The 6,368-nt window shown below is 44.3% G+C and overlaps 1 long non-coding RNA gene across 2 annotated transcripts; it reads left to right on the top strand.

Moving 5' to 3' along the window:
• Window positions 1–1,523: 1,523 nt before the first annotated feature.
• On the top strand, window positions 1,524–4,688 carry LOC135452919 (uncharacterized). Of its 2 annotated transcripts, none has more exons than XR_010441730.1 (3): window positions 1,524–1,617; window positions 2,493–2,615; window positions 4,075–4,688. It is a non-coding gene; the product is annotated as an uncharacterized LOC135452919 (long non-coding RNA). The 2 variants fall into 2 exon arrangements; XR_010441731.1 differs by lacking the exon at window positions 1,524–1,617 and adding an exon at window positions 2,309–2,407.
• Window positions 4,689–6,368: the final 1,680 nt, after the last annotated feature.

Genomic DNA, 6,368 nt, shown 5'->3' with positions numbered 1-6,368 from the left:
TGAGCTATATATATTATTAACATTTAATTTTAAAATTATATATTTTACTAAATGTTACACCAGAAGCAGACACTTCCCATAGACGAAAGGAAGCCTCAAATTAGAAATCTCTTGTTACTATTTACCATGACTGTGGTGTTCTCTCTTCAGGAAAGACCTGTAGGTAAAACCCTGTTCATTATGAGTGAAGGGAACTGGGAATGAGGAATTGTTCCCTGGCACAGGGTGCCCAGAGCAGCTGGGGCTGTCCCTGGATCCCTGGCAGTGCCCAAGGCCAGGCTGGACACTGGGGACAGGGGAAGGTGTCCCTGCCATGGCAGGGGTGGAAGAAGGTCTGCAAGGCCCCTCCACACAGATCAGTCACAGCTCTTTGATTCTGTGAAATTCAATCCTAAATCACAGGTGAAGTTGAACACTGAATGTTTATTTATCTACTGACCTTAGCTGGTACTTACTTTCTGTTCTTACCTTAAAGTACATACCATACATACATACGTACATACAAAACATAAGTACAGCAGACCACTACCCTCCAACGAAATTTGGCTTAAAACATCCTCAGTGGTTCTGCATGTGTTGGGACAGATCCTGAGAAAGGCCTGCAATGCACAACCTCGGGAGCTCTCAGCTCCACAAAGACAGATATTTATTTCTCCTCACACCATTTTTTGCTGCTTTGTTTGAATCGCTAACGCAGTAAAGAGTTGGCTGAATTGGCCATCCTGACATTATAGATAACTTGTAGAAATGCAACATATTGCCTTCCTTTAAATTGGAATGTTTTTTTAAAATTAATTGGGTTCTAATAGTGACACTGTGCTCTGAGTAATTGAGTGAGAATTGCTATTACACAGAGCCTGCCATCAGCACATAATTAGTGCACTCCCACTCCCACTCAGGCAGGAATCTCATCCCTGCAGGCTGGGGTCAGGCTGGCAAAGTGGCTCTGCAGAACAAGGGGTTCCTGTGCCAGCTGCCAGCCCTGCTCCACACCAGGCATTCCCTGGGAAAAGAGGAGAAGGGCTGGGCTGGAGCTCTTCCCTCTTCCAGCCACCCTGCAACTCCTCAGGCTTTGATTTCCTACAGCTCTGGCCCCTCTCACCTGCCCTGGGCTGTTCCAAGTGTTAGTTCTGATGCTGAAATCCCACTTACCTGATTCTGAATTGTTAGTTCTGATTCTGAAATCCCATTTGTCCCAAAGAAGTTGGAAGTCCCAGATGGGGATGAGACCCCATCATTTAATCTCAGCTCTTTTGTTTTTTGACCAAACATGTTAATTCTAACAGCCTGCAGGGAATTTTCATTGCATCCAGCTTAAAATTATCCAGCTCTGTTTCAGTTCAGGGCAGCACTCAGGTATTTCAGCAAAACTGATATCTGTTGGTACTGATCTGGAAATTATTTTTGAGTTGCCTGAACCCCTTGGTCTGCACAACAGCATGTGAAGCATTTAATGAATTTTCTCTCATCCCACCTAAGTCTAACAGCATTCTTCAGTCACCTCCCTCAGACCTCTCTGTGAAACAACCAATGTTTTCCCCAGGAGCAGAACAGGATGCTGGAAAATTCCTGTCAGCACATGCGAGGCTCTGCTGGATATATCAGAGCCCTAACAAGGTCAGATTATTTGATTAGCATGTTATTATTATTATTATTCAGTTTATTTGTGTATTTTCAAAGAGCAGTTTGGATGCTACTTCAGTTTTTTCCTGCCTGTGCCAGACCAAAATTTTGCTCATCTCACAAATAAAAAGTTAAAAATTTAAAAATTTTAATACTACTACTAATAATGGCCAAAACCATATTTTATCATCTCCAAGCCCAGGAAAACAAAGTGGAGTGATTTTCATTGGAAGAAAAGCTAAAACATTTTGGAGTGCCCAGCACTTCCCTTAATGCCAAAAATACAATACCTCAGATCACTGACCCATTTACCAAAAGTGGTATCAAATTAACATAAGCACAAAAATGCCCTCACTCCCAAAGCACATTTTTTCCAGGTTGACACAGCAGATTAAGCACAAATTCACTTACCACAGTGTTCTATCAATACAGCAATTATTACACACAGCAGGAATTTAATCACTCTCCTGATCAGCTCAGGCTGTGCCCAGCGCTCCCTGGGCTGAGTTCCACCCCAGCCACATACCAGGAGCAGCTCCTGGCCCTCCCTCCCTTCCCCAACCTTCAGGCAGCCAGGAGCCAGCCAAGGTTCACAAAAAGATTTTTAATCATTTTATAAAGCCCAGTTAAAGGAAATTTCTGTGTGGACAAACAGAGCCCTGCAGTCTCTGTGGCAAATTTTACTCTACTAGCAAACAAAGAAAATGTAGATCTGAACCCTAAGAATAAGTGTCATTTAGTTCTTTCATTTATCAAAAAAAGTCTCTTCAGTAAGCATCCACCTGTAAGAGCAATTAAAACTCTGGGTAACTAATGCAAATATGCCTCTAACATAGCTGAATAGTCAAGTGTTCTGGTCTCATTTTCAGAGCAGATTTGTTTCCAATCCTTCAACAGCAGAGGAGATTTAAGAAATCTGTAAAAGTTTTTCTGGAGAGAAGATCACTGCCCCTTAGTGTCATTGGATGTCCTCTGTGTTGAACCATATGCAGGTATGGCTGTTTTCATTTCCAGAACCCTGAGGTCTCCAAACAATCACAAAAGTTTCTGTTTCTAAATGTGGAGTTTTCTATATAGTCAGAAATAGTGAAAAGAAAGAAAACCCTCAGAAAAATGGATCATTAACTTCCAGCAGGATAAATACATCATTGCATGAAATAAATGATGGGAGTGACAAAAGGGATTTGTACCTGTTTATCTACACTAAATCATCTCTGTTTGTTATCACAAAACAAAAGGAAAGAGTTCTGTGTATAATAACTAGAGAAACTCAGCCCAGAACTGGGGGTCTCACCCAGAGCTGTCTCCCACAGAAAAGACCAGAAGCACAAAAAGCACTGTAAAGTTTTAAATACAAACACTGGAGCTTTTCCTGGTGTAAATTATTGACTCTGAGGAGCTTCGACAGCTGCAGAGCAGACTCAGTGTAATGAAATTCTGCCAAGTGAGACCCACTGAAATGCTAACCAATAAATATAGATTTATCAAATCACAGCTGAAGAATTACTGGTTTTGACAAAGGGATATCAGCAGTGATTACGCTGCTGCACAATCCTGCAGCAGACACCTCTGCAAGGAGCTCCTTCCAGCCCTGCTTTTGCTTGGCTCCTGCTCTCCCTGTGCCTGGCTGCTGCTCTGGGCTCTGCCAGAGCTCTCTTGTGCTCACAGCCCCTGGTACAGCTCTGCTCTGCTTGGCTGGGCTCCAGCAGCAGCTCATCTCATTTCCTTGGAAGCTGCTGCACTGCTCCCTGTTTCCCTTGGAAATAGAGCCCTTTTCACTCTTCCTTTTGATCCTACAGGTAGGATTTTGAGCAGAGCAGCTGTGGGATACAAAAAGCATCCCTCAGACCTCAAGAGACACCCTGCCTGCAAAGCTGGGCTGCAATGCCCAGCTCCTGCTGCAAGAGTTCTGCAGGAGCTTGCTCTGCTTTCCAACATGGTGTTAATTAAAATGCCAGATTAGGGCTGCTCTGGAGAGTCAGTTAATTGATTATAGATATCCTTTCAGGATGAGCTTTAGAGGCTATATTGCATTTCATAATAATGACTGGAAAATTTTAAGGTGCCTATCTGGTAAAAATATGCATATATATGTATCCATGAATATGAAAACCATCCTAAATGCATTACCATAGCTGCTGTTTATGAAATAGGAGCCACTTGAAATGGTAAAATAATGAAAATCCAAGTGCAAATCAAGACTTGCTCCTCTTTACGCAGTCCTGAAAGGTACATCCTCAGTGTATCAATCATCCCCCCATAAACACTTAGAAGTGCAGATCCATAATCAGTAATGACTTGTGGAAATTCTGAAGTAGCCCTCCTGAGTGCATCCTTCTGTAACTATGCCTTGGGGCCATGATAATCAGCGTGAGCAGCACAGAACAGATTTAAGAGCTTTCATCTTGAAGCTGATTTATATTCTTGTACTTATGTACAGTTCCTCCCCAGGTCTGCATCGCCCTGTGCTGGAGTGCCAGGGGAAAGCACAGCTCCAGAATTCCCACCAGAGAACCCCTCCATCTCCAAGAAAACCTTCCAAAAATGCATCCATGAGCAGAGGACAATCTGAGGACACTCTTGACTTGTTTTATCCTCCTCATCTCCCTGAGAGGTTGCCCTGAGCCCACACTCACATAATTCTTTCACTACACGAGAGGGAAAAAGAAACTCTTACTGCACAATAATTTATAATAAATCACTCATGAACCCATCAACTTAATCTTCATTGCAATCTATTGCTACAAAGATTTCTATAGTCTGACAGAAGACTTACTGAGTATAAAAATTTGCCTCAGGGGCTCAGTGTAATCAGAGAGGGACAGAATAAAAACACAATGTGCTTGTTACTACTGCTGTATAAAAACACATGAGGAACTTTTAATAATGGGGAACTCATGGGAAAAGATGGATTCCTCTTACTCACTTTTCCCAGGACAGCAAAACCTTGCCACATTCAATTCATTTTTACAGGGACATTCCCACTGATTTGGGGGAGACATCTGGTTTGGGCTGTGGAAAGTTTGTATTCCTCAACACCTGATTTTTGCAATTCCGGGAGAATTTAATAGAGTTAATCAGGGAGACTGGAGAATGAACAAATGATCTGAAACTGCAAAATAACCTTTTCCTTATTTCTTCAGTAAAAATACTCAAAAAACCCCCAAACTAGCCACAAGAGAGCAACAGACAGGTGGATAATACATAATGCTGGTGCTTTTGTGAAGTGTCTCTTTTCTTATGCAAGTTACACTCCCTGACCAAGCCAGGTCCAGGCAGTGAAGGACAGAAAGCTGCTCCTGACTGACAGATCACAGTCTGGAAAAGCAGTGCAATACTTCCCTCTCCAGTACCTGAGGACTTAGATTTATGGGTTTTACCCTTATTCTCATGTCCTGTCTTTCTAACCTGACAAATGCAGTAGAACACTGGTTCTGCAGCCCATGCTCCATTTGCAGCATGGAGTGTCTCCTTTATTGACTGCCCTGGAGTGATCCCAGCCCCAGGGTCACAGGCAGGGCTGAGTCCCAGGGATCCCAGGGTGGGCAATGCCTGGGAAGTGCCCTTTGCTGTGGCACAGGGATGGGGCCGTGGTGTCCCCACCTGGACCTGGTGCAGGATGAGGGCAGGGACTCAGTGCTGTGGCTGCAGCCCTACACAGCCCTGCACAGCCCTGCCTCCCCCAGCCCTGCTCTGTGCTGCCTGCCCAGCCACTCTGGAGAGCCCTCCTGCTCACAGCACTGAGCTAATTGCGCTCATTAACCCTGCAAACCCCTGCCTGGGGAATGGTGCTGGTGTTGGGGAGGAGTTTGGAGTGAGCTGCTTCACCAGAGAGAAATCCCCCAGCAAAGGGGAGAAAGGCCCTGCCAGAGCATCCCTCGGCCAGACTGAGCCCAGCCACAGACACCTGGCCTTGTACTCACAATTACACCCTGAGTGCAACTCATTTAATTCTCCACAAAGTAAGGGACTGTCTTTTCACAGCACAAAGTGGGATGCTGCATGAGCGAGGCTGAAAACAAACAAAGGAAACTGGAGACTGGGAAATAGTGTTTATCAGGAGGAAACAGGGAATGCAAGAAAACAAAATCCAACTGCCTCAAGAATGAGGCTGCCTGAAGCAGGCTACCTTTATTGTGACTCCTGTCTGTTACATAAAGATCAGAGTTTATATTGGTTTTTTTGCTGCTGCTGGCTCAGAGGGCTGGACACTCCACATCAGCTGCAGCTTTGGGGGATAAATTACCTGCTAAAATACATTCTGCAACACACTGGAGAGATAGAAGTAATGATGATTTCTCTCCTGCCCCTTGCCAGACAGGCCCAGGCTCTGCCCTGATGTTCTTACCCTATGACAGCAGGGCAGGTGCCAGTTCTGGGCTGTCCTACAGCTCTGGTGACAAGGTTCATTTTCCACATGGCCTTACAGCTGATCAGTTGTTTGCAAGCAACCACCCTGTCCTTTACAGTCCTGTACCACAGAGAGAATTTCATCCACTGAAGTATTTTTATTATGCACAAAACAGGCCAGTACATTACCCTTCACACAGACGCTTGAGTTGGCACATGTATATCCCAACAGATTTTTCCTTAGATCTAGCTCTCAAATTCTGCTTGCCCCACCCATTAAATTCCATTGATTTCTTCTCCCACTCAATCTACCACTTCCTGAATGTTTCTGAGCTGTTTTACGAGGAAATTAAAAAACCACTGTCAGTTTTCGCACCCTCTGAACTTTCTACAAC

The sequence above is a fragment of the Zonotrichia leucophrys genome, chromosome 11, assembly GCF_028769735.1.
Source record: "Zonotrichia leucophrys gambelii isolate GWCS_2022_RI chromosome 11, RI_Zleu_2.0, whole genome shotgun sequence".
Classification (NCBI taxonomy): domain Eukaryota; kingdom Metazoa; phylum Chordata; class Aves; order Passeriformes; family Passerellidae; genus Zonotrichia; species Zonotrichia leucophrys.
The sequence above is the reverse complement of the archived record's forward strand: the minus strand, read 5'-3'. Positions and strand labels throughout refer to the sequence as shown.